This window comes from Bos taurus, chromosome 9, assembly GCF_002263795.3.
Source record: "Bos taurus isolate L1 Dominette 01449 registration number 42190680 breed Hereford chromosome 9, ARS-UCD2.0, whole genome shotgun sequence".
NCBI classification, from domain to species: Eukaryota; Metazoa; Chordata; class Mammalia; order Artiodactyla; family Bovidae; genus Bos; species Bos taurus.
In genome coordinates, this window is record NC_037336.1 from 66955256 (window position 1) to 66979818 (window position 24563).

Genomic DNA, 24563 nt, shown 5'->3' on the forward strand with positions numbered 1-24563 from the left:
TTACATTTTTATGAGTTCAAGTAATTTTTCTCTTGTGGTTCTGAGCTTTGTGATTTGTTTAGAAAGAACTTTCAAGCCCCGTATTATCTACATAATCTCTGATATTTTCATTTATACTTTTTAAGTGATTTTGTTTTGTTGTAATTTGAATTCCTATGGTATTTATTTTTATGTAAGCTATGCAGTCATAACCTAATTTAATTTCTTTTTCTCAACTGATAATCAGTTCTGGGTGCTATCCTTTCTTTGTCTGTTCATGTATATTTATAAATCTGAAAATAAACTTAAATTGATCTGTTTCCCTATTGCTAAAGTGTTCCATAGTTCTTTTTTTTCCCTCCAGTTTCCAAAGGTTTTATTGGTAAACTAGCTTTAAAGAAGAATGATCAATCCTACTGCATCTAAGAAGAGCTGTATCCAGGGACACATCAAGTGGTGCCCAGGAGGCTGCTGCTTTGTCCACTTCTTTTTCATGGATCCAGTCATAAGCACAAGACATGTCATCAACCAATTCTTCCAGCTTAAACCGTAGGCTGGTTTCTTTTTCAGGACTTTCTACTGAATTACTACCACAAATGATGTTCCTGCCAACTTGAGTGCAGAGGTCCTGAGAATGGTGCCCAACTTAGAGTCTGCCAGGTTGTCTCCCCAAACATCAGCCTTCCCTGACTTAACCATATCCAGGCCCTTCCAGACCATGGCCACAACTGATCTTGAGTCCATGCACTTCTCTAGCCCTGGGAAGAATGAGCGGTCTTTCAGAGCAACATATTGCTGCTCAAAGTGTTCATCAGAGACCTGAAAGAACATCATGGCCACAATACAGAATCCTTCTTGCTCAAAGGCCTTGATGATCTTGCCCATGAGGCCTCAGTGCACGTCATCTGATGGCAATGAAGGTGCTCTGGATGTCAGCTAAGTTCCAGGAAGCTAGAGGGATGTGGATGACTCCTGTTCTGCTGTGCCAGAGCTGAACCTGGAAACTCTGTATCTTTAAATTAAAATTTTGTTTGACTAATTGCAAACGTTTCTTTTTTCCCCTAAAAAACTTCAGAGTGACAAAGACACTCTCCTTGACCAAACTGTAGTCAGGTGTTTCTGAGGTCTTTTCTGGACTGTGCCTCAACCTTGGGCTTTAGTCACCATCCTTTTAGAGTCAAGTTTTAGCAATAATCTTCCTGAGTCAGTTTAGAAACATTTCCCCTACCCATGCTATCTGATCACCCGTGATATATGATCAAAATTCTCATTCCCCGTCACTCCCCACCCTCCATATCTCATCACTCTGACTTGCCTTCTGCAAAATTAAATGCATATATAGGAAATGTAAATAAATAAACTTTCAAATGAGTTTTTTGGGGTAAGTTTGTAAAGTTTATGCATCTGAAGTTATCAAAGTTTAAAGCAGCACCAAGATATTTGGGACATGTTATCTATTGATTGAATACAATTTGTACAAGATATCATTCAATATAAATTCTTTAAAGAAAAAGGACATTTCATTGTAAATGGAGGGGAAAAGTTTTATTTGCATTTTATCTTGAAAATAAGATAAAAATTAAAGAATAAATATTTTTATTAATTTTATTAAAATAAGGGATATAATTTTTTTGGATCATTAATTTTATTTTGTTTTTTAAATTAATTTATTTTTTAATTGAAGTATAATCACTTTACAGAATTTTGTTGTTTTCTGTCAAACCTCAAAATGAATAAGCCATAGTTTAACACTGGACTGGAAGAAGCACAAGCTGGAATCAAGATTGCCGGGAGAAATATCAATAACCTCAGATATGCAGATGATACCACTCTTATGGCAGAAAGTGAAGAGGAACTAAAAAGCCTCTTGATGAAAGTGAAAGTGGAGAGTGAGAAAGTTGGCTTAAAGCTCAACATTCAGAAAACGAAGATCATGGCATCCGGTCCCATCACTTCATGGGAAATAGATGGGGAAACAGTGGAAACATTGTCAGACTTTATTTTTCTGGGCTCCAAAATCACTGCAGATGGTGACTGCAGCCATGAAATTAAAAGACACTTACTCCTTGGAAGGAAAGTTATGACCAACCTAGATAGCATATTGAAAAGCAGAGACATTACTTTGCCAACAAAGGTTCGTCTAGTCAAGGCTACGGTTTTTCCAGTGGTCATGTATGGATGTGAGAGTTGGACTGTGAAGAAGGCTGAGCGCCGAAGAATTGATGCTTTTGAATTGTGGTGTTGGAGAAGACTCTTGAGAGTCCCTTGGACTGCAAGGAGATGCAACCAGTCCATTCTAAAGGAGATCAGCCCTGGGATTTCTTTGGAAGGAATGATGCTAAAGCTGAAACTCCAGTACTTTGGCCACCTCATGTGAAGAGTTGACTCACTGAAAAAGACTCTGATGCTGGAAGGGATTGGGGGCAGGAGGAGAAAGGGACAACAGAGAATGAGATGACTCGATGGCATCACTGACTCGATGGACGTGAGTCTGGGTGAACTCTGGGAGTTGGTGATGGACAGGGAGGCCTGGCGTGCTGTGATTCATGGGGTCGCAAAGAGTCGGACATGACTGAGCGACTGATCTGATCTGATCTGATCTGATACAAATATCCCCTCCCTTTTGAAGCTCCCTCCCAACTCCTTCCCCATTCCACCCCTCTAGATTGATACAGAGCCCCTTTTTGAGTTTCCTAAGCCATACAGAAAATTTCCATTGGCTATCTATTTTACATATAGTAATATAAGTTTCCATGTTACTCTTTGCATACATCTTCCGCTCCCCTCCCCTCTCCCCATGTCTGTAAGTCTATTCTCTATGTCTTTTTCACCATTGTGCTAAGTCACTTCAGTCATGTCTGACTCTGTGCAACCCCATAGACGGCAGCCCACCAGGCTTCCCCGTCCCTGGGATTCTCCAGGCAAGAACACTGGAGTGGGTTGCCATTTCCTTCTCCAATGCATGAAAGTGAAAAGTGAAAGTAAAGTCGCTCAGTCGTGTCCAACCCTCAGCGACCCCATGCACTACAGCCTTCCAGGCTCCTCTATCCATGGGATTTTCCAGGCAAGAGTACTGGAGTGGGGTGCCATTGCCTTCTCCATTTTCACCATTGCTGCCCTGTAAATAAATTCTTCAGTACCATTTTTCTAGATTCTGTATATATGTGTTAGAATACGATATTTCTCTTTCTCTTTCTGACTTCCTTCACTCTTTATAATAAGCTCTAGATTCATCCACTTCATTAGAACTGACTCAAATGTGTTCCTTTTTATGGTTGAGTAATATTCCATTGTGTATATGTACCACAACTTCTTTATCCATTCATCTGTCGATGGACATCTAGGTTGCTTCCATGTTCTAGCTATTGTAAATAGTGCTGCAGTGAACAATGGGATACATGTGTCTTTTTCAATTTGGTTTCCTCAGGGTATATGCCTCAGAGTGGGGTTGCTGGGTCATATGGTGGTTTTATTCTTAGTTTTTTAACAACTCTCCATACCATCTTCTATAGTGCCTGTATGAATTTACATTCCCATCAATGGTGCAAGAGTATTGCCTTTTCTCCACACCATCTCCAGCATTTATTGTTTGTAGACTTTTTGATGATGACCATTCTGACTGGTGTGAGGAGATATTTCATTGTAGTTTTGATTTGCATTTCTCTAATAATGAGTGATGTTGAGCATCTTTTCATGTGTTTGTTAGCCCTCTGTATATCTTCTTTGGGGAAATGTCTGTATAGGCCTTTTTCCCACTTTTTGATTGGGTTGTTTGTTTTTCTAGTATTGAGTTATATGAGCTGCTTGTGTATTTTGGAAATGAATCCTTTGTCACTTGTTTCACTTGCTATTATTTTTTCCTATTCTGAGGGTTGTCTTTTCACCTTGCTTATAGTTTCCTGTGCTGTGCAAAAGCTTTTAAGTTTAATCGGGTCCCACTTGTTTACTTGTTTTTATTTCCATTACTCTAGGAGGTGGGTCATTGAGGATCCTGCTTTGATTTATGTCCTCGAGGATTCTGCCTATGTTTTCCTCTAAGAATTTTATACTTTCTGGTCTTACATTTAGGTCTTCAATCCATTTTGAGTTTACCTTTGTGTATGGTGTTAGGAAGTGTTCTAATTTCATTCTTCTACATGTAGCTGTCCAGTTTTCCCAGAACCATTTATTGAAGAAGCTGTCTTTGCCCCATTGTATATTCTTGCCTCCTTTGTCAAAAATAAGGTATCCACAAGTGCATGGGTTTATTTCTGGGCTTTCTATCTTGTTTCATTGGTCTATATTTCTGTTTTTGTGCCAGTGCCATATTGTCTTGATGACTGTAGCTTTGTAGTATAATCTGAAGTCAGGAAGGTTGATTCCTCCAGCTCCATTCTTCTTTCTCAAGACTGCTTTGGCTATTTGGGATCTTTTGTCTTTCCATATGAACTGTGAAACTTTTTGTTCTAGTTCTGTGAAAACTGTCACTAATAATTTGATAGGGATCACATTGAATCTGTAGATTACATTTGTTAGTATAGTCATTTTCATGATATTGATTCTTCCTACCCAGGAACATGGAATCTCTCTCCATCTGTTTATGTCATCTTTTATTTCTTTCATCAATGTCTTGTAATTTTCTGTACAGTTCTGTACAGTTCTTTTGTCTCCTTCAGTTCAGTTCAGTTCAGTCACTCAGTCACGTCAGACTCTTTGCGACTCCATGAATCACAGCACTCCAGGCCTCCCTGTCCATCACCAACTCCCAGAGTCCACTCAAACTCATGTCCATCAACTCGGTGATGCCATCCAACCATCTCATCCTCTGTTGTCCCCTTCTCCTCCTACCCCCAATCCCTCCCAGCATCAGAGTCTTTTCCAATGAGTCAACTCTTCGCATGAGGTGGCCAAAGTACTGGAGTTTCAGCTTCAGCATCAGTCCTTCCAATGAACACCCAGGACTGATCTCCTTTAGAATGAACTGGTTGGATCTCCTTTCAGTCCAAAGGACTCTCCAGAGTCTTCTCCAACACCGCAGTTCAAAAGCATCAATTCTTTGGTGCTCAGCTTTCTTCACAGTCCATCTCTCACATCCATACATGACCAATGGAAAAACCACAGCGTTGACTAGACGGACCTTTGTTGGCAAATTAATGTCTCTGCTTTTGATATGCTATCTAGGTTGGTCATAACTTTCCTTCCAAGGAGTAGTGAAGTGAGGTCGCTCAGTGGTGTCCTACTCTTTGCGACCCTGTAGACTGTAGTCCACCAGGCTCCTCCGTCTATGTGATTCTCCAGACAAGAATACTGGAGTGGATTGCCATTTCCTTCTCCAGGGGATCTTCCCAACCCAAGGATCGAACCCAGGTCTCCTGCATTGGAAACAGAGGCTTTAACCTCTGAGCCACCAGGGAAGCCACAAGGAGTAAGCATCTTTTAATTTCATGGCTGCAGTCACCATCTGCAGTGATTTTGGAGCCCCCAAAAATAAAGTCTGACACTGTTTCCACTGTTTCACCATCTATTTCCCATGAAGTGATGGGGCCAAATGCCATGATCTTAGTTTTCTGAATGTTGAGCTTTAAGCCAACTTTTTCACTCTCCTCTTTCACTTTCATAAGAGGCTTTTTAGTTCGTCTTCACTTTCTGCCATAAGGGTGTTGTCATCTGCATATCTGAGGTTATGGATATTTCTCCTGGCACTCTTGATTCCAGCTTGTGCTTCTTCCAGCCCAGCGTTTCTCAAGATGTACTCTGCATGTAAGTTAAATAAGCAGGGTGACAATATACAGCCTTGACGTACTCCTTTTCCTATTTGGAACCAGTCTGTTGTTCCATGTCCAGTTCTAACTGTTGCTTCCTAACCTGCATACAGATTTCTCAAGAGGCAGGTCAGGTGGTCTGGTATTCCCATCTCTTTCAGAATTTTCCAGTTTATTGTGATTCACACAGTCAAAGGCTTTGGCATAGTCAATAAAGCAGAAATAGATGTTTTTCTGGAACTCTCTCACTTTTTCGATGATCCAGCAGATGTTGGCAATTTGATCTCTGGTTCCTCCGCCTTTTCTAAAACCAGCTTGAACATCTGGAAGTTCACAGTTCATGTATTGCTGAAGCCTGGCTTGGAGAATTTTGAGCATTACTTTACTAGCGTGTGAGATGAGATGAGTGCAATTGTGCAGTAGTTTGAGCATTCTTTGGCATTGCCTTTCTTTGGGATTGGAATGAAAAGTGACCTTTTCCAGTCCTTAGGTAAGTTTATTCCGAGATATTTAATTCTTTTTGTTGCAATGGTGAATGGGATTGATTGCTTCATTTCATTTCTCTTTCTGATTTTTCATTGTTAGTATATAGAAATGCAAGTGATTTCTGTGTATTGATATTGTATCTTGCAACTTTGCTAAATTCACTGGTTAGCTCTAGTAATTTTATGATACTATCTTTGGGGTTTTCTATGTACAGTATCATGTCATCTGCAAACGGTGAGAGTTTTACTTCTTTTCCAATCTGGATTCCTTTTATTTCTTTTTCTTTTCTGACTGCTGTAGCTAGGACTTCCAGGACTGTGTTGAATAATAGGTGGGAAAGTGGACACATTTGTCTTATTCCTGATCTTAGGGGAAATGCTTTCAGTTTTTCACCATTGTGAATAATGTTTGCTGTAGGCTTATCCTATACGGTTTTTACTATATTGAAGTAAGTTCCTTCTATGCCCATTTTTTAAAGAGTTTTATTCATAAATGGGTGCTGAATTTTGTCAAAGGCTTTTTCTGCATCTATTGAGGTTATCATATGGTTTTTATCTTTCAACTTATTAATATAGTGTATCACATTGATTGATTTGAAAATATTGAAGAATCCTTGCATCCCTGAAATAAACTCAACTTGATCATGGTGTATGAGTTTTTGATGAGTTGCTGAACTCTGTTTCCTAAAATTTTGTTGAGGATTTTTGCATCTATGTTCATCAGTGATAACTGGCCTGTAGTTTTCTTTTTGGGTTATCTTTGTCTGGTTTGGGTACCAGGGTGATGGTGGGCTCATAGAATGAGTTTGGAAGTGTTCCTTCCTCTGCAAATTTTTGAAAAAGTTTTAGAAGGATAGGCATTAGCTCTTCTCTAAATGCTTGATAGAATTCTGTGAAGCTATCTGGTCCTGGGCTTTTGTTTTTTGAGAGATTTTTGATCACGGCTTCAATTTCAGTGCTTGTAATTGAGTTATTCATAATTTCTATTTCTTCCTGGTTCAGTCTTGGAAGATTGAACTTTTCAAAGAATCTGTCCATTTCTTTCATGTTATCCATGTTATTGCCATATAGTTGTTCATAATAGACTCTTTTAATCCTTTGTATTTCTGCATTGTCTGTTGTAACCTCTCCTTCTTCATTTCTAATTTTGTTGATTTGATTCTTCTTTTTTTCTTGGTGAGTCTGGCTAAAGGTTTGTCAATTTTGTTTATCTTCTCAAAGAACCAGCTTTTAGTTTTATTAATCTTTACTACTGCTTATTTCATTTCTTTTCATTTATTTCTGCTCTCATCTTTATGATTTATTTCCTTCTACTAATTTTGGGGTGTTTTTGTTCTTCTTTTTCCAGTTGTTTTAGCTGTAAAGTTAGGTTATCTATTCAATGTTTTTCTTGTTTCTTGAGGTAGGGTTGTATTCCTACAAACTTCCCTCTTAGAACTGCTTTTGCCACATCCCATAGATTTTGAGTTGTTGTGTTTTCAATTGTCATTTGTTTCTAGAAATTTTTTAATTTCTCTTTTGATTTCTTCAGTAACTTGTTGTTTATTTAGAAATGTATTGTTTAATCTCCATGTGTTTGTGTTTTTTACTTTTTTTTTTTGTAATTGATATCTAGTCTCATAGCATTGTGGTCAGAGAAGATGCTTGATACAACTTCAATTTTCTTAAATTTACTGAGGTTTGATTTGTGACCCAGGATGTGGTCTATCCTGGAGAACGTTCCGTGTGCACTTGAGAAGAATATGTATTCTCCTGCATTTGGATGGAATATCCTGAAGATATCACTGAGATCCATCTCATCTAATGTATCATTTAAGACTTGTGTTTCCTTATTAATTTCCTCTTTTGATGATCTGTCCATTGGTGTGAGTGGGGTGTTAAAGTCTTCTATTATTATTGTGTTATTGTCAATTTCTCCTTTTATGTCTAATAGTGTTTGTCTTCTGTATTGAGGTGCTCCTATGTTGGGTGCCAAGATATTTACAATTGTTATGTCTTCCTCTTGGATTGATCCCTTGATAATTATGTAGTGTCCTTTCTTATCTCTTGTAATATTCTTTAAGGTCTATTGTGTCTGATATGAGGATTGCTACTCCAGCTTTCTTTTCCTTCCCATTTGCACGGAATATATTTTTCCATCCTCTCACTTTCAGTTTATATTCGTCTTTAGGTCTGAAGTGGGTTTCTTGTAGACAGCATATATATGGGTCTTGTTTTTGTATCCGTTCAGTCAGTCTGTCTTTCAGTTGGAGCATTTAATCCATTTACGATTAAAATATTTATTGATATATATGTTCCTATTGCCATTTTCTTAATTGTTTGGGGTTGATTTTTTTAGATCTTTTTTTCTTCTCTTGTATTTCTTGACCATATAAGTCCCTTTAGTATAGCTGGTTTGATGGTACTGAATTCGCTTAACTTTTGCTTGTCTGAAAAGCTTTTTATTTCTCCATCAATTTTGAATGAGATCCTTTCTGAGTACAATAATTTTGGTTGTAGATTTTTCCCTTTCAGTACTTTAAATATATCTTGCCTTTCCCTTCTGACCTTCAGAGTCTCTGCTGAAAGATCAGCTGTTAAACGAAAGGGGTTTTCCCTTGTATTTTACTTGTTTCTTTTCCCTTGCTGCTTTTAATATTTATTCTTTGTGTTTAGTCTTTGTCAGTTTGATTAGTATGTGTCTTGGCGTGTTTCTCCTTAGGTTTATACTGTATGGGACTCTTTGTGCCTCTTGGACCTGATTGACCATTTCCTTTTCCATGTTGGGGAAATTTTCAACTATAATCTCTTCTAAAATTATCTCATATCCTTCCTTTTTATCTTCTTCTTCTGGGACCCCTATAATTTGAATGTTGGTTCATTTGATATGGTCCCAGAAGTCTCTGAGACTGTCCTCAGTTATTTTCATTCTTTTTACTTTATTCGGCTCTTCAGAAGTTATTTCCACCATTTTATCTTTCAGCTCACTGATTCATTCTTATGTTTCAGATATCCTACTATTGATTCCTTCTAGAGTATTTTAATTTCAGTAATTGTGTTGTTTATCTCTGTATGTTTATTCTTTAATTCTTCTAGACCTTTGTTAATTGATTATTATATTTTCTCCATTTTGTTTTCAAGGTTTTTGATCATCTTTACTATCATTATTCTGAATTACTTTTCAGGTAGTTTGCCTATTTCCTCTTCTTATTTGGACTTCTGTGTTTCTAGTTTGTCCCTTCATTTGTGTAGTATTTCTCTGCCTTTTCATTTTTTAAAAAAAACTTATTGTATTTGAGATCTTCTTTTCCCAGGCTTCAAGTTTGTATTCTGTCTTTCTTTTGGTTTCTGCTCTCGTAAGGTTGGTCCAGTGGTTTGTGTAAGCTTCATATAGGGTGAGATTTGAGCTGAGTTGTTTTATTCCCCACTCTGATGGGCAAGGCTGAGTGAGGTGGTAATCCTGCTGATGATTGGGTTTGTATTTTCATTTTGTTTGTTGTTTAAATGAGGCATCCTGCACAGGGTGCTACTGGTGGTTGGGTGATGCCAGGTCTTGTGTTCAAGTGGTTTCTTTTGTGTGAATTCTCACTATTTGATACTCCCTATGGTTAGTTCTCTGGTAGTCTATGGTCTTGGAGTCAGTGGTCCCACTCCAAAGGCTCAGGGCTTGATCTCTTCATCTAAGACTGATGAGATGAAAATGACCTTTTTGTTTTTCAGACCTCCTGTTGTAGTTATTTCCAAAATCTGGTCGATTACATCTTCAGTTTCTCTGTATCTGGCATGCCTCGGGAGCCACAGTTCCTCTATATTGGCAGGGATATCATTTTAATTGGTTTATTTCTTGGCATTCCCAAAGTATGTATCTAGAGTGTTTTGCTGTAATTTTTTTCTGACAAAATTATATAAAAACACAATATGAAGTAATTTGCTTCATGTCTGACTTTTGCAACAGGGTTCTAAAGCAGGTAGTTTTTGCTAAAATATGCAAGCTCTGTTTGCTAAACATTTTGATTTTAAAACAATGTTGTTTAAAGCATTTTTCTTGTTCCCATGCTTCATTTTCTTTTCTTTAATTGCTAACTGGACTGATCAAATGGTCTGCTCTGTGACTTGTGTAGTTCCCGAAGTCACTTTTATTGATTTCATGGCATTCTATATTTTTTGTATGATTTTAATTTTTACATTATAATTGACTTGCACTGTATTTTTATTGTATTATTTGAAGTAATATCTGATAATAAGAGACTGACAAATAATGCAGTATGACATGTAGGAATATATAATTCACTTAGGCTTGCTGCTAAGTCGCTTCAGTCGTGTCTGACTCTGTGCGACCCCATAGACTGCAGCCCACCAGGCTCCCCTGTCCCTGGGATTCTCCAGGCAAGAACACTGGAGTGGGTTGCTATTTCCTTCTCCAATGCATGAAAGTGAAAAGTGAAAGTGAAGTCGCTCAGTCGTTTCCCACTCCCAGCGACCCCATGGACTGCAGCCTACCAGGCTCCTCTGTCCGTGGGATTTTCCAGGCAAGAGTACTGGAGTGGGGTGCCATTGCTTTCTCCTCACTTAGGCTTAGGAACAAATAATTAAGCTATTCAAATAGGTTATTTTAATACCATAATTAATAATTACTTTATTTTTCCCTATCTAACCTCACAACTGTGTGGACTCAGAAAATTTCTACTCAGATAGTCATCACATCCTTTTATCATGCAAATGTTATGTGTTTTTTGGAAATTTCCTTTTTTGGGTAAGTTATATATTGGATATTTTTCCATGTCAGGACCTATGGATATACTTTATTCTTTTACCTGGTATGTATGTATGCCTCAGAGGTTTATCTAGTCTTTGTTGGTGAAAATTTGTGAAACTTATTTTTCAATAATATACTGAGTATCTTGCATACCCTTTTTTGTGATATGAGAATATTTCTCTAGAATAGCTATTCAGTAGACTTGCTGGGTTGAGATGATAGGTATTTTACATTTTAATGTATTTTATCAGTATGTGCTTTTCAATGCATTGGCCAATTATATACTTCCCTGGACAGTATATGAACACCCCATTATCATGTTTGTCCAACCCGTGAATGTTTCAATGTTTCTTTTTTTTCAACTTGATGGATAAAAACCTACATTTCATGTTTTAATTTGTTTTTTTCCCTGCTAACCAACAAGGTTGAGCGCTTTTTTGTATATATATTGCTATTGTTTCATTTTTATGTGAATATTCTTCATGTATATTTTGCCCACTTTTCTGTTGAATTGTTTGCCTTTTTCCTGTTGAATTTATAAGGCTATAAAAGATGCTTACTCCTTGGAAGGAAAGTTATGACAAACCTAGATAGCATATTCAAAAGCAGAGACATTACTTTGCCAACAAAGGTTCGTCTAGTCAAGGCTATGGTTTTTCCTGTGGTCATATATGGATGTGAGAGTTGGACTGTGAAGAAGGCTGAGTGCTGAAGAATTGATGCTTTTGACTGTGGTGTTGGAGAAGACTCTTGAGAGTCCCTTGGACTGCAAGGAGATCCAACCAGTCCATTCTGAAGGAGATCAGCCCTGGGATTTCTTTGGAAGGAATGATGCTAAAGCTGAAACTCCAGTACTTTGGCCACCTCATGCAAAGAGTTGACTCATTGGAAAAGACTCTGATGCTAGGAGAGATTGTGGGCAGGAGAAGAGGATGGCAGAGGATGAGACGGCTGGATGGCATCACTGACTCAATGGACGTGAGTCTGGGTGAACTCTGGGAGTTGGTGATGGACAGGGAGGCCTGGCATGCTGCGATTCATGGGGTCGCAAAGAGTCGGACACGACTGAGCCACTGAACTGAACTGAAGTACTAAACTCTAATATCTTATGTATTACACATATTTTCTACTTGACTATTGCTTGTCTGTTCATTTTATTTATTTTAATGTTGATCTGTTTATGAATTTTGAATTTTAAAAAGTTATCTTCCCTATTTTTGACTGTATTTCCTTCTAATGCTTTTTTTAATTTTAGTTTTAACAGTTTTAAAAGCTAGCTTCTTAATCTACTGGAAATTTGAGTTTTTGAGAAGTGTGAAGCAAGGAAATCCTGTGGGCTCTACATTTAAAATATGTCCAAACCTGTCACTGCTCTCTACCCAAGCTACTCCTCTGGTTCAAAACACCATCACAAGTTCTGGATTTCTGCTTCCCTGATTGTCTTACGTATACACTTGCTTCTGAGAGGCTATTTTCAACACAACCTAGCAGAGACATCTTTTCAAAAAGCAGTATACCAATAGCTGCCCTTTTTACTAAGAGTGAAACCAGTGTTTTTAAGGTTAAAATGATCTGGCCTTATCTCCTCCTATGTGTCAAAGAGGGTAGACCTCTTTGTCTACCCCTGCTTCTGCCTCTCACCATCTTCTCTGTGCCTTGGCTTCAGTTTATACACCACCCCAGGCCTGCTCACCTGCCTTGCTTTCTACTTACAGTAGTGACTTGCTGTGTCTTACTGGCCTAGAGCCAGGTTGCTGCTGCGGCAGCTGCTTCTGCTTTAGACTGATATTCCTACTGTGCCTGCTGCTCCTGATCTCCCTTTAATACCTGGATACAGCTTCCTCTTACTTCCTGTTTCTATGTTCCACGTTGTCACTGATTTTCAAGATATGGGTTGCAGCTCTCCATTTCACTAAGCACCACACATGTGCAGCTTGGAAGTGTAAGGGGCTAATTCATAAAAGATGGAACTTTGACTGAAGGGGTATGGGAGTGAGTGGATAAATTCTTCTTTCTTCTCCCTCCTTTTAAAGGAACACATGTATACCTGTGGCGGAATCATTTTGATATTTGGCAAAACTGATACAATTATGTAAAGTTTAAAAATAAAATAAAATTAAAAGCCAAAAAAATAAAAAATAAAATAAAGGCAGAGTAGCTTTATGTGATCTTTCTAAAGATGTCGTACATGACCCAGGCGTCAGTTTACATAAAGCTGTATCCCAATCCATAACACTCTGCCTTATTTTGTCCTATCTCATCCTCTACTAGGCCTTCACTGGTGGTTTAGATGGTAAAGAATCTGCCTCCAGTGTGGGAGACCAGGTTTTGATCCCTGAGTTAGGAAGATCCCTTGGAGAAGGGCATCTTCTGGAGAAGGGCAACCCACTCCAGTATTCTTGCCTAGATAACCCCCATGGACAGAGGTGCCTGGTGGGTTATAGTCCATGGGATTGCAAAGAGTCAGAGACAACTGAGTTGTCACACTTACACACACACACACACACACACACACACACACACACACACCTCTACCTTATTCCATTTTCCCAGTGTTCATGCTTCCCTGGGATTGTATTTCCCAATAAAATGTTAGCAAAAATATGTTTCCTTCAGAGTCTGTTTTCTAGTGGAACACTTAGTGCAAATATTTATTCTTAATTATTTTGTACACTTATATTTGTTTCTAGGCTAGCTATGTCTTCTACTTATTCCCTTCATACCCATTCCTCAATGTCATAGAGAAATCTGTTCCCTTGAATATGTGAACTGTTCATGGGAGGACTGTGAAATATGATAAAAGAACTAAAAATAACCAACTGGCATCTCCAATAGCAGTTACCTCAACAGTTCTAACTCACATCTGACAGTCCTCCTGTATTTCCTATCTCAGTATTAACACTGCCAGATAGCCAGTTGCTTCAACCTGAAACTTTAGAATAATCCTTAAAACCCCATATCCGGTTGGCTAACAATCTTTTTAATGCACTTGCTCAAACATCTCCAAAATATTTTCTCTTCTCCCTAATGACCTTGCATTCATCGGAGTTCTGTGCTCTGTCAGGTCAGCTTAAGTGTCACCTACTCAGAGCAGCTCTCCTGACACCCTATTTAAAGAGCCTTCACTTTATAGATGTTGTACCCTGTTTATTTCCTTCACAGTGTTAAAACAAATCGTTAATGACTCATTTAAACCTTTTTAACTAATTTATCATTTGTTTCTTCATTGGAATGTAAATGCTATGTTTTCTGTAGTAGCCACAGTGTCTATTCTAGTCATAGCAGGGTCTCTATAAAGAATGGATGACTGAGGAATACAATACTTTCTTATTAGGGTCATTTGTTTCCACTTTCCTTACTCAGCTGTTCTAATCAATCCTCTACACTGATAGAATTAAATTAAATTAAATTAAAACAGAGATCTGATCATGTTACTTCCCAATTTAAAATCTTTATTTTCATAAGTACAAGATAGACATCAATTTCTTCAGCCTATGAAAAGAAGCAAAAATGGATTAAAGACCCAAATGCAAGATTGGATACTATAAAACAGAGGAAAACATGCACAGAATACTCTTTGACATAGATCACAGCAGTTTTTTTTGGTCCATCTCCTAGAATAATGGAAATAAAACCAAAAAATAATAAATGGGATTTAATTAAATTTAAAGGCTTTTGTACAGCAAAGAAAACCATCAGCAATACAAAAAGACAACATACTGAATGGGAGAAAATATTTGCAAATGCCATGACCAATCAGGTATTAATATCTAACATATATAAACAGCTTGTAAAACTCAACATCAAAAAAAAAACCTCATTAAAAAATAAAAGAACTGACATTGTTTCCAAAGAGGAAATGCAGGTGACCAACAGGCATGGGAAATAAAAAAGATGCTCAACAGCACTAATCATCAGGGAGATGCAAATGAAAACCAAAATGAGATCTCACCACACACCTATAAGAATGGCTATCATCAAAAAGACTACAAATTACAAATATTTATAAGTATGTGAAGAGAAGGGAACCCTTGTACCTTGTTGCAGGGAATGTAAGTTGGTACAGCCATTGTGGAAAACAGTATGTAGGCTTCTCAAAAAACTAAAACTATATTTTTAAAAAGTATTTATTTATTTTGGCTGCGCAGGGTCTTCATGGCTACATGGCCTTTTCTCTAGTTGCAGCAAGCTGGCGCTACTCTTCATTGCAGTGAGTGGGGTTCTCATTGTGGCGGCTTCTCTTGTTGTGGTGCACAGGTTCTAGAGTGTGGGTTCTAGAGAGTATAGTTGCATCCTGTGGGCTCAGTGGTTGCAGTTCCTCGGCTCTAGGGCACAGGCTCAGTAGTTGTGGTGCTTGGGCTTTTGCTCCAAAGCATGTGGGATCTTCCTGGACCAAGGATTGAACCCCTGTCTCCTGTGTCGGCAGGCAGATCCTTTACCACTGAACCACCAGGGAAGCCCTAGAACTACTTTCAGTCTCCTTTAAATGAAGTTTTAAGTAGAATTGAATGTACAGTACTAGGTCAAAATATTATAATTCATATTCGGTCTCAAATTATTCATTGAAAAAACCTGATTCTCCATAGTTTTGGAATTTAAAAAGCCCATGAATTTGTCTAGATTATATTTATCCTTTCTCCATAGATGTTTTTGACAAGTTTTTCATAGATTTTAAAATTTTTTTCTATTTTTAATGTTTCTTTTATTTGCTATTTTAAAATTTTATTTTTTTCATATTTTAGAATTTTAACAATTAAACAGTATCATTTTCTAGATAGAGCTATAGAAATTACACAAAATATAATTGTACTTTGTGATTAGCCTGTGGGGTTAATTTCTCTTATGCCATTCTTTCTTCCGCAGATTACATGTTTATGTGTGGCAATTAATGAAAATTTACATTTTAATATATTTGCTTCAAAAATAATTTAAAAAGCATACATAATTGACATGAAGCTTTTGTATTGGCCATGTAACTGACTTAGTTTTCTGTATTGTACTGGTCCTATAATATTTTGGAAACTTTTTTATTACTACATTTATTTCCATGCAGGTTTAGAAAATTAATTTTATTTATTTATTCTTGGCTGTGTGGAGTCCTTGCTGCTGCACAGGCTTTTCTCCAGTTGCAGAGAGTGGTGGCCACTCTCTAATTGTGGTGCGTAGGCTTCTTATTACAGTGGCCTTATCACTGCTAAGCACGGGCTCCAAGGTGCCTGGGCTTCAGCAGCTGTTGCATGTGGTCTCAGTACTTGTGGTTCCCAGGCATAATTGTGCCACATGGGCCCAGCTGCCCCAAGGTAAGTGGGATCTCTAGGATCAGGGATTGAACCCGGTGTCTCCTGTGTTGGCAGGTAGACTCATTACCACTGAGTCACCAGGGAAGCCCCTATTTCCATCCAGTTTAATGGCATGATTTAATTAATTCCTCCTAAGTAAAATATTAAAATAGTATTTCTAAGTTTTTCTGTTTTCAGAGTGTTTTAACAATTTTGTCTTGAATTATAATTTGTTCCTTTCAGATCTATGCTGTTCTAACTTATACATTTTTCTTTTTAAGTTAGTCTTTTAAATTACATTGACCTTTGAACAATGTGGGAGTGAGGGTTTCAACCCTCTCTATTCAGTTTAAAAAATCCATGTATACCTATAACTAACCCTCCATGTTGATGTTTTCTTTACATGCATGGTTCCTCCATATCTGCAGTCTGCATTCTCAGATTCAACCAGTTGTGTGTCGTGCAGCACCAGAATATTTAGTATTTTTAAAAATCCATGTACAGTCGGACCCAACTGTAGATAGATAAAACATACTTTTTCAAAAAAAAGTTTCCTACCTTTTAAATCAACTCTTTAATTTTCTGACCTTTAATACTACTTTGTAGGATAAAATGTTCCCACATTCATTGCCAATAAAAGATTTAGTGATTAATGATTTAGAGAATACATTTTGAGAGTCCTTAGCTTATTAATAAGTAGTGCTATGACTTCCTCATTATTTATAAAATGGATAAATTCAATAAATAATCTGACATAATTTTATAGATTTGTAAGAAATGTTAACTTTCTTAGCTGAAATTATTTTCCCAATTATTTTCGTGATCTTCTCCGGTTTTCTTAGAGTTTGTGAGAAGCTATTAAGTATAGTTTGAAAAAATTTTAAACCTTGTGAGCCAATTCAAAGATCATATTATCAAATGCTAAGAAGTAATAGACTAGTATGAGGCTGTGATCCTCAAAATTGTTCTGCTCATTGCATTTCTTAAGTCATTAGGATGGATTATCATTATTTGTATTAAATATCCAGTCTTTTTTTTTTAAACTGTAACTTTGAGACATTTACTCCTAGCCATGAGGAACTAATAGGTACTGAATTTCCTATATATAAACAACTAGGGAAAATATGAACAACTGGGGAAAATGGAAACATGCTATTTTAAGACACTAGAAAATAGTACCTTGAGAAAAAGAATGTCTTGAGAAAGATGAAACACACTAGTTGGTGCCAGTGATTGAACCAGCTTTCTGCTGGAGACAGTTTATGAACTGTAGGTCAGGCAGAGAAAACCCTAGCAAAGCACAGCAGTCCACTGAGTTGCAAGATAAATATCAGAGTTTGGGGAGGCAACTTAAACTTGCAAAGCAGAGTACTGGCGAAGAATGATTTTGAGGTATAAACCTCCAGGAATCTATTTGTTGGTCCACTTTTATTTTTTACTGAATATCAAGTTTTTCCAGGAAATTTGAAATTCTATGAAATCACATGAAGAATTCCAGATACAGAGGAACCGTGTATATAAATTTGAAGTTGAACATACAAGATTGGAAGACTGTCAATCTACTGGCTGTAACTGTCATTTCCAGCCAGTTACAGTGAAGAGGTATTACAGTTCTATAATCCTACACCTACCTTAGAGGAGTCATGCATTAATAGAAGAGCTAAACTAGACCTAACGGAAAGGCAATGGCAAGCCACTCCAGTACTCTTGCCTAGAAAATCCCATGGATGGAGGAGCCTGGTGGGCTACAGTCCATGGGGTCGCTACGAGTCGGACACGACTGAGCGACCTCACTTTCACTTTTCACTTTCACACAATGGAGAAGGCAATGGCAACCCACTCCAGTGTTCTTGCCTGGAGAATCCCAGGTACAGCAGAGCCTGGTGGGCTGCCGTCTGTGGGGTCGCACAGAGTCGGACACGACTGAAGCCACTTAGCAGCAGCAAACTAGACCTAAAGTGAAGTCTACTGCATTTATACCCTTAAAAAAAATCTTAACAACTAACACTGAAAGGATTATGGTGATCCACAAAACACCTAATCTTAGCCAAAAGGCCAAGAAGTGACTAATATACAAAACAAAAAACATAATATTTGAAACGAAGAAATCAAAGTCCAGACACTCAACAACATAAAATTTTAATACTTCATCATTTTAACAATCAGTCAGTAATTAATGGACACACAAAGAAGTAGAAATATATAATCCGTCGTAGTAAAAAAAAAAAAGTACAGTAATAGAAACAACCAGAAATAGCAGTGATGTTTGAGTAAGCAGATAAGAACTTAAAAATCTCCACTGTAAACATTTTCAAAGCATTAGAAATTAAATATGAATACAAGAACAATAGAAAAGGAAATCATAAAATTAAAACTTACAGAATCTAACTAAAAAAATGCAAATGCAATATAAAACATAAAAAAATGTAATGTAAAGGGGCTTGAAAACATATGTTACAAAGAAAAGATAACCCATAGTGCTAGAGACTGAATGTTTATGTCCTTCCAAAAAGTCATATGATAAAACCTAATTGCTAATGTAATGGAATTTGGAGGTGGTGCCTTTGGGAGGTGACTAAGTCATGAGAATAGAGACCTCATGAGTGAAATTAGTGCTTTTCTAAGAGAGACCCCTGAGAGCTCAATTACCCATATGTCGTATGGTCTATGGACCAAGAAGTCAACTCTCACCTTACACAGAATCTGCCAACCTCTTGATCTTGAACTTTCTAGCCTCTAGAACTCTGAGAAATAAATTTATGCTGTATAAGGCACTAAATGTATGATAACTTGTTATAGCAGCCCAAACAAAGACACATAGATACAACAATAGATAGTAATCAAAGAGAAAAAATAATTTTATTTTTAAAATTTTTTACTTTACAATATTGTATTGGTTTTGCCATACATTGACATGAATCTGCCACGGGTGTACATGTGTTCCCCATCCTGAACCCCCCTCCCACCTCCCTCCCCATCCCATCCCTCTGGGTCATCCCAGTGTACCAGCCCCGAGCACTCTGTCTCATGCATTGAACCTGGATTGGTGATTCATTTCACATATGATGATATACATGTTTCAATGCCATTCTCCCAAATAATCCCACTCTCTCCATCTCCCACAGAGTCCAAAAGACTGTTCTATACATCTGTGTCTCTTTTGCTGTCTCGCATAAAGGGTTATCATTACCATCTTTCTAAATTCCATATATATGCATTATTATACTGTATTGGTGTTTTCCTTTCTGGCTTACTTCACTCTGTATAATAGGCTCCAGTTTCATCCACCTCATTAGAACTGATTCAAATGTATTCTTTTTAATGGCTAAGTAATACTCCATTGTGTATATGTACCACACCTTTCTTATCCATTCGTCTGCTGATGGACATCTAGGTTGCTTCCATGTCCTGGCTATTGTAAACAGTGCTGCAATGAACATTGGGGTACATGTGTCTCTTTCAATTCTGGTTTCCTCAGTGTGTATGCCCAGCAGTGGGATTGCTGGGTCATAAGGCAGTTCTATTTCCAGTTTTTTAAGGAATCTCCACACTGTTCTCCATAGTGGCTGTACTAGTTTGCATTCCCACCAACAGTGTAAGAGGGTTCCCTTTTCTCCACACCCTCTCCAGCATTTATTGCTTATAGACTTTTGGATCACAGCCATTCTGACTGGTGTGAAATGGTACCTCGTTGTGGCTTTGATTTGCATTTCTCTCACAGTGAGTGATGTTGAGCATCTTTTCTTGTGTTTGTTAGCCATCTGTATGTCTTCTTTGGAGAAATGTCTATTTAGTTCTTTGGCTCATTTTTTGATTGGGTTGTTTATTTTTCTGGAATTGAGCTGTAGGAGTTGCTTGTACATTTTTGAGATTAATTCTTTGTCAGTTGCTTCATTTGCTATTATTTTCTCCCATTCTGAAGGCTGTCTTTTCACCTTGCTTATAGTTTCCTTTGTTGTGCACAAGCTTTTAATTTTAATTAGGTCCCATTTGTTTATTTTTTCTTTCATTTCCAATATTCTGGGAGGTGGGTCATAGAGGATCCTGCTGTGATGTATGTCAGAGAATGTTTTGCCTATGTTTTCCTTTAGGAGTTTTATAGTTTCTGGTCTTACATTTAGATCTTTAACCCATTTTGAGTTTATTTTTGTGTATGGTGTTAGAAAGTGCTCTAGTTTTATTCTTTTATAAGTGGTTGACCAGCTTTCCCAGCACCACTTGTTAAAGAGATTGTCTTTTCTCCATTGTATATTCTTGCCTCCTTTGTCGAAGATAAGGTGTCCATAGGTGCATGGATTTATCTCTGGGCTTTCTATTTTGTTCCATTGATCTGTATTTCTGTTTTTGTGCCAGTACCATACTGTCTTGATGACTGTGGCTTTGTAGTAAAGACTGAAGTCAGGCAGGTTGATTCCTCCAGTTCCATTCTTCTTTCTCAAGATTGCTTTGGCTATTTGAGGTTTTTTGTATTTCCATGAGGCCACCATCACCCTAATACTGATGACAATAAAACCTGACAAAGATGCCACAAAAAAAGAAAACTATAGGCCAATATCACTGATGAACATAGATGCAAAAATCCTTAACAAAATTCTAGCAAAGAGAATCCAACAACATATTAAAAAGATCATACATCATGACCAAGTGGGCTTTATCCTAGGGATGCAAGGATTCTTCAATATCTGCAAATCTATCAATGTAATACACCACATTAACAAATTGAAAAATAAAAACCATATGATTATCTCAATAGATGCAGAGAAAGCCTTTGACAAAATTCAACATCCATTTATGATAAGAACCCTCCAGAATACAGGAATAGAAGGAGCATACCTCAACATAATAAAAGCTACATATGACAAACCCACAGCAAACATTATCCTCAATGGTGAAAAATTGAAAGCATTTCCCCTAAAGTCAGGAACAAGACAAAGGTGCCCATTCTCACCACTACTATTCAACACAGTTTTGGAAGTTTTGGCAACAGCAATCAGAGAAGAAAAATAAATAAAAGGAATCCAAATTTGAAAAGAAGAAGTAAAACTCTCACTGTTTGCAGATGACATGATCCATTACATAGAAAACCCTAAAGACTCCGCCAGAAAATTACTAGAACTAATCAATGAATATAGTAAAGTTGCAGGATATAAAATCAGTACACAGAAATCCCTTGCATTCCTATACACTTATAGTGAGAAAATAGAAAGAGAAATTAAGGAAACAATTCCATTCACCATTGCAACGAAAAGAAAAAAATACTTAGGAATATATCTACCTAAAGAAACAAAAGACCTATATATAGAAAACTATAAAACACTGGAGAAAGAAATCAAAGAGGACACTAATAGATGGAGAAATATACCGTGTTCATGGATAGGAAGAATCAATATAGTAAAAATGAGAATACTACCCAAAACAATTTATAGATTCAATGCAATCCCTATCAAGCTACCAATGGTATTTTTCACAGAGCTAGAAAAAATAATTTTTAAAAAATGAACAGAATCAGACTTGATCTCAGATGTAGAGGCAGGCAGGGGTGATGGTGGGAACGGACATAAAAGATTATAGAAGAAATTGCTTAAATTTTCCAAAATTTTATGAAAACTCTGAGCTCACATTTTCAAGAAGCTTAATGATTCCTAAGCAATATAAACACCAAAGAAATCCATTTTAAGTTATACTCCCAGCTGGCACAGTGGCAAAGAATCCACCTGCCAATGCAGGAGATGTAAGAGACATGAGTTTGATCCCTGGGTTGGGAAGATCCCCTGGAGAAGGAAATAACAATCCATTCCAGTATTCTTGCCTGGAAAATTCCATGGACAGAAGAGCCTGGCAGGTTACAGTACACAGGGTTGCAAAGAGTTAGACACAACTGAGCATGCATGCTTGCAATAATAAAATTTACCACACCAAGGATTACATAATAATCTTAAAATCAACCAGAATAAAGAGAAACAAAGAAAAGAATAATTGTAGACTTATCATCACCATCTAAGAGTTGCATATTGCATGCCATTTATATATACACAGAATGTATGTACATATATGTAGACTATCATTTATAATGTGTTATGATGTATAACTTATTTATATCAATGTATATATGTACAAGATATTTATGTATATATGATGTATAATATATATGTACAATGGTGCAGATGTAAATAGAATACTAAAAAATAAATAATTCCAAAAGAAAGAAAAAGACAAAATAAAGAATAAAGAATATATGGAGAAAATACAAAACACAAAAAGCTGGTTTATTTAACCCAATCATATCAATTATATTAAGTGTAAACTGTCTAAAGAAGAACTGCATGATAGAACTTTCAGTTATAAAGGAAATGTTCCTTGTCCATATGTCACCTATACTGTCCACAAATGGTTTTTGAACATTTCAACTGTGGCTAGGTTGACTGAAGATCTGAATTTTTTATGTCTTTATTGTAATTTGTTTTAGTTTAAATAGCTATATGTGGTAAGTGGTCACTGCATTAGACAGTGGACATATCAACACCCCAGTAAGAAGGCAATAGTTATCAATCTAGATGAAAAAGCAAGATTCAGTTTAATATTGGCTGTAAGAGATACATTCTATATATGAACATTCAGATTGAAAAGTATAGGATAGAAAAAACATGTCAAGCAAACATTAATTATCAGAAATATGGAGTAGATATATGAACAATCTGATGACCTGAATCCAGATTGCCAGGAGAAATATCAATAACCTCAGATATGCAGATGACACCACCCTTATGGCAGAAAGTGAAGAACTAAAGAGCCTTTTGATGAAAGTGAAAGAGGAGAGTGAAAAAGTTGGCTTAAAGTTCAACATTCAGAAAACTAAGATCATGACATCTGGTCCCATTACTTCATGGCAAATAAATGGGGAAACAGTGGAAACAATGACAGACTTTATTTTTCTGGGCTCTAAAATCACTGCAGATGGTGACTTCAGCCATGAAATTAAAAGATGTTTGCTTCTTGGAAGAAAAGTTATGACCAACCTAGACAGCATATTCAAAAGCAGAGACATTACTTTGCCAACAAAGGTCTGTCTAGTCAAAGCTATGGTTTTTCCAGTAGTCATGTACAGATGTGGGACTTGGACTATAGAGAAAGCTGAGCACCAAAGAAGTGATGCTTTTGAACTGTGGTGTTGAAGACTCATCTTGAGAGTCCCTTAGACTGCAAGGAGAGCTAACCAGTCCATCCTAAAGGAAATCAGTCCTGAATACTCATTGGAAGGACTGATGCTGAAGCTGAAACTCCGATACTTTGGCCACCTGATGCAAAGAACTGACTCATTAGAAAAGACCCTAATGCTGGGAAAGATTGAAGGCAGAAGGAGAAGGGGACTCCAGAGGATGAGATGGCTCATCTCATTGACTCACCTCATTGAGTCGATGGCATCACTGACTCAATGGACATGAGTTTGAGTAAACTTCAGGAGTTGGCCTTGGACAGGGAGGCCTGGCACGCTGCAGTCCATGTGGTTGCAAAGACACGACTGAGTGACTGAACTGAACTGATATGAACAATAGGAAAATGGATTATAGATGAAAAATATCACTAGAGATAGAGGCATTTCATAGTAATAAAATATTAGATTTTGAAGAAGACATAATAATACTAATGTGTATACACTGATAATACTGCTTCATATACAAAGCAGAATCTTACAGGATTGTGGTCATTTTAAAACATACCCACAATTTTTTAATATTCTTCCTTCAACGGGTAGAGGTTAATTCTTTATTCCTTGAGTATGATCTTATCCTGCTTCTAATGATTAAAATTCCACAAAAGAGATGGTATGTAACTTCTGGAACTAGATAATAAATAGTACTGTAGATTCCTCCTTCCTTTCTCCCTCTCAGATCACATGCTTGAGGGGAAGTAGTTTACATCACATGAGGCAAGAGCTAAAGCCTCCTGCCAAAAACCACTTTAGAAGTGGATCCTTCAGTCCCATTATAGCCTGCTGGTGACTATGCATGTATGCATGCTCAGTTGCTCAGTTGCAATTCTCTGGACTGTAGCCTTCCAGGTTCCTTTTGTCCATGGAATTTTCCCGACAAGAATACTGGAGCAATTTGCCTCCTCCAGGGAGGAGGGATCGATCCATGTCTCCTGCATTGGGAGGAGGATTCTTTACCATAGGCTATAAGGTAGGTACCATAGCCTGTGGTACCATAGGATATACGCTATAGTCAGCCTATAGCCCTGACTAATGTCTTGACTGCAGTTCCATAAGAGACCTACCCAAGTGAAGAAAACACCCAAAAAATGGGTTCTGAATTCCTGATCCACAAAAACTTTGAGGTAATAAATG

General features: G+C 37.3%; 1 pseudogene; it reads right to left on the reverse strand.

The window, feature by feature from the left end:
- Nucleotides 1-355: 355 nt before the first annotated feature.
- On the reverse strand, nucleotides 356-23627 carry LOC783321 (non-metastatic cells 2, protein (NM23B) expressed in pseudogene; annotated as a pseudogene).
- Nucleotides 23628-24563: the final 936 nt, after the last annotated feature.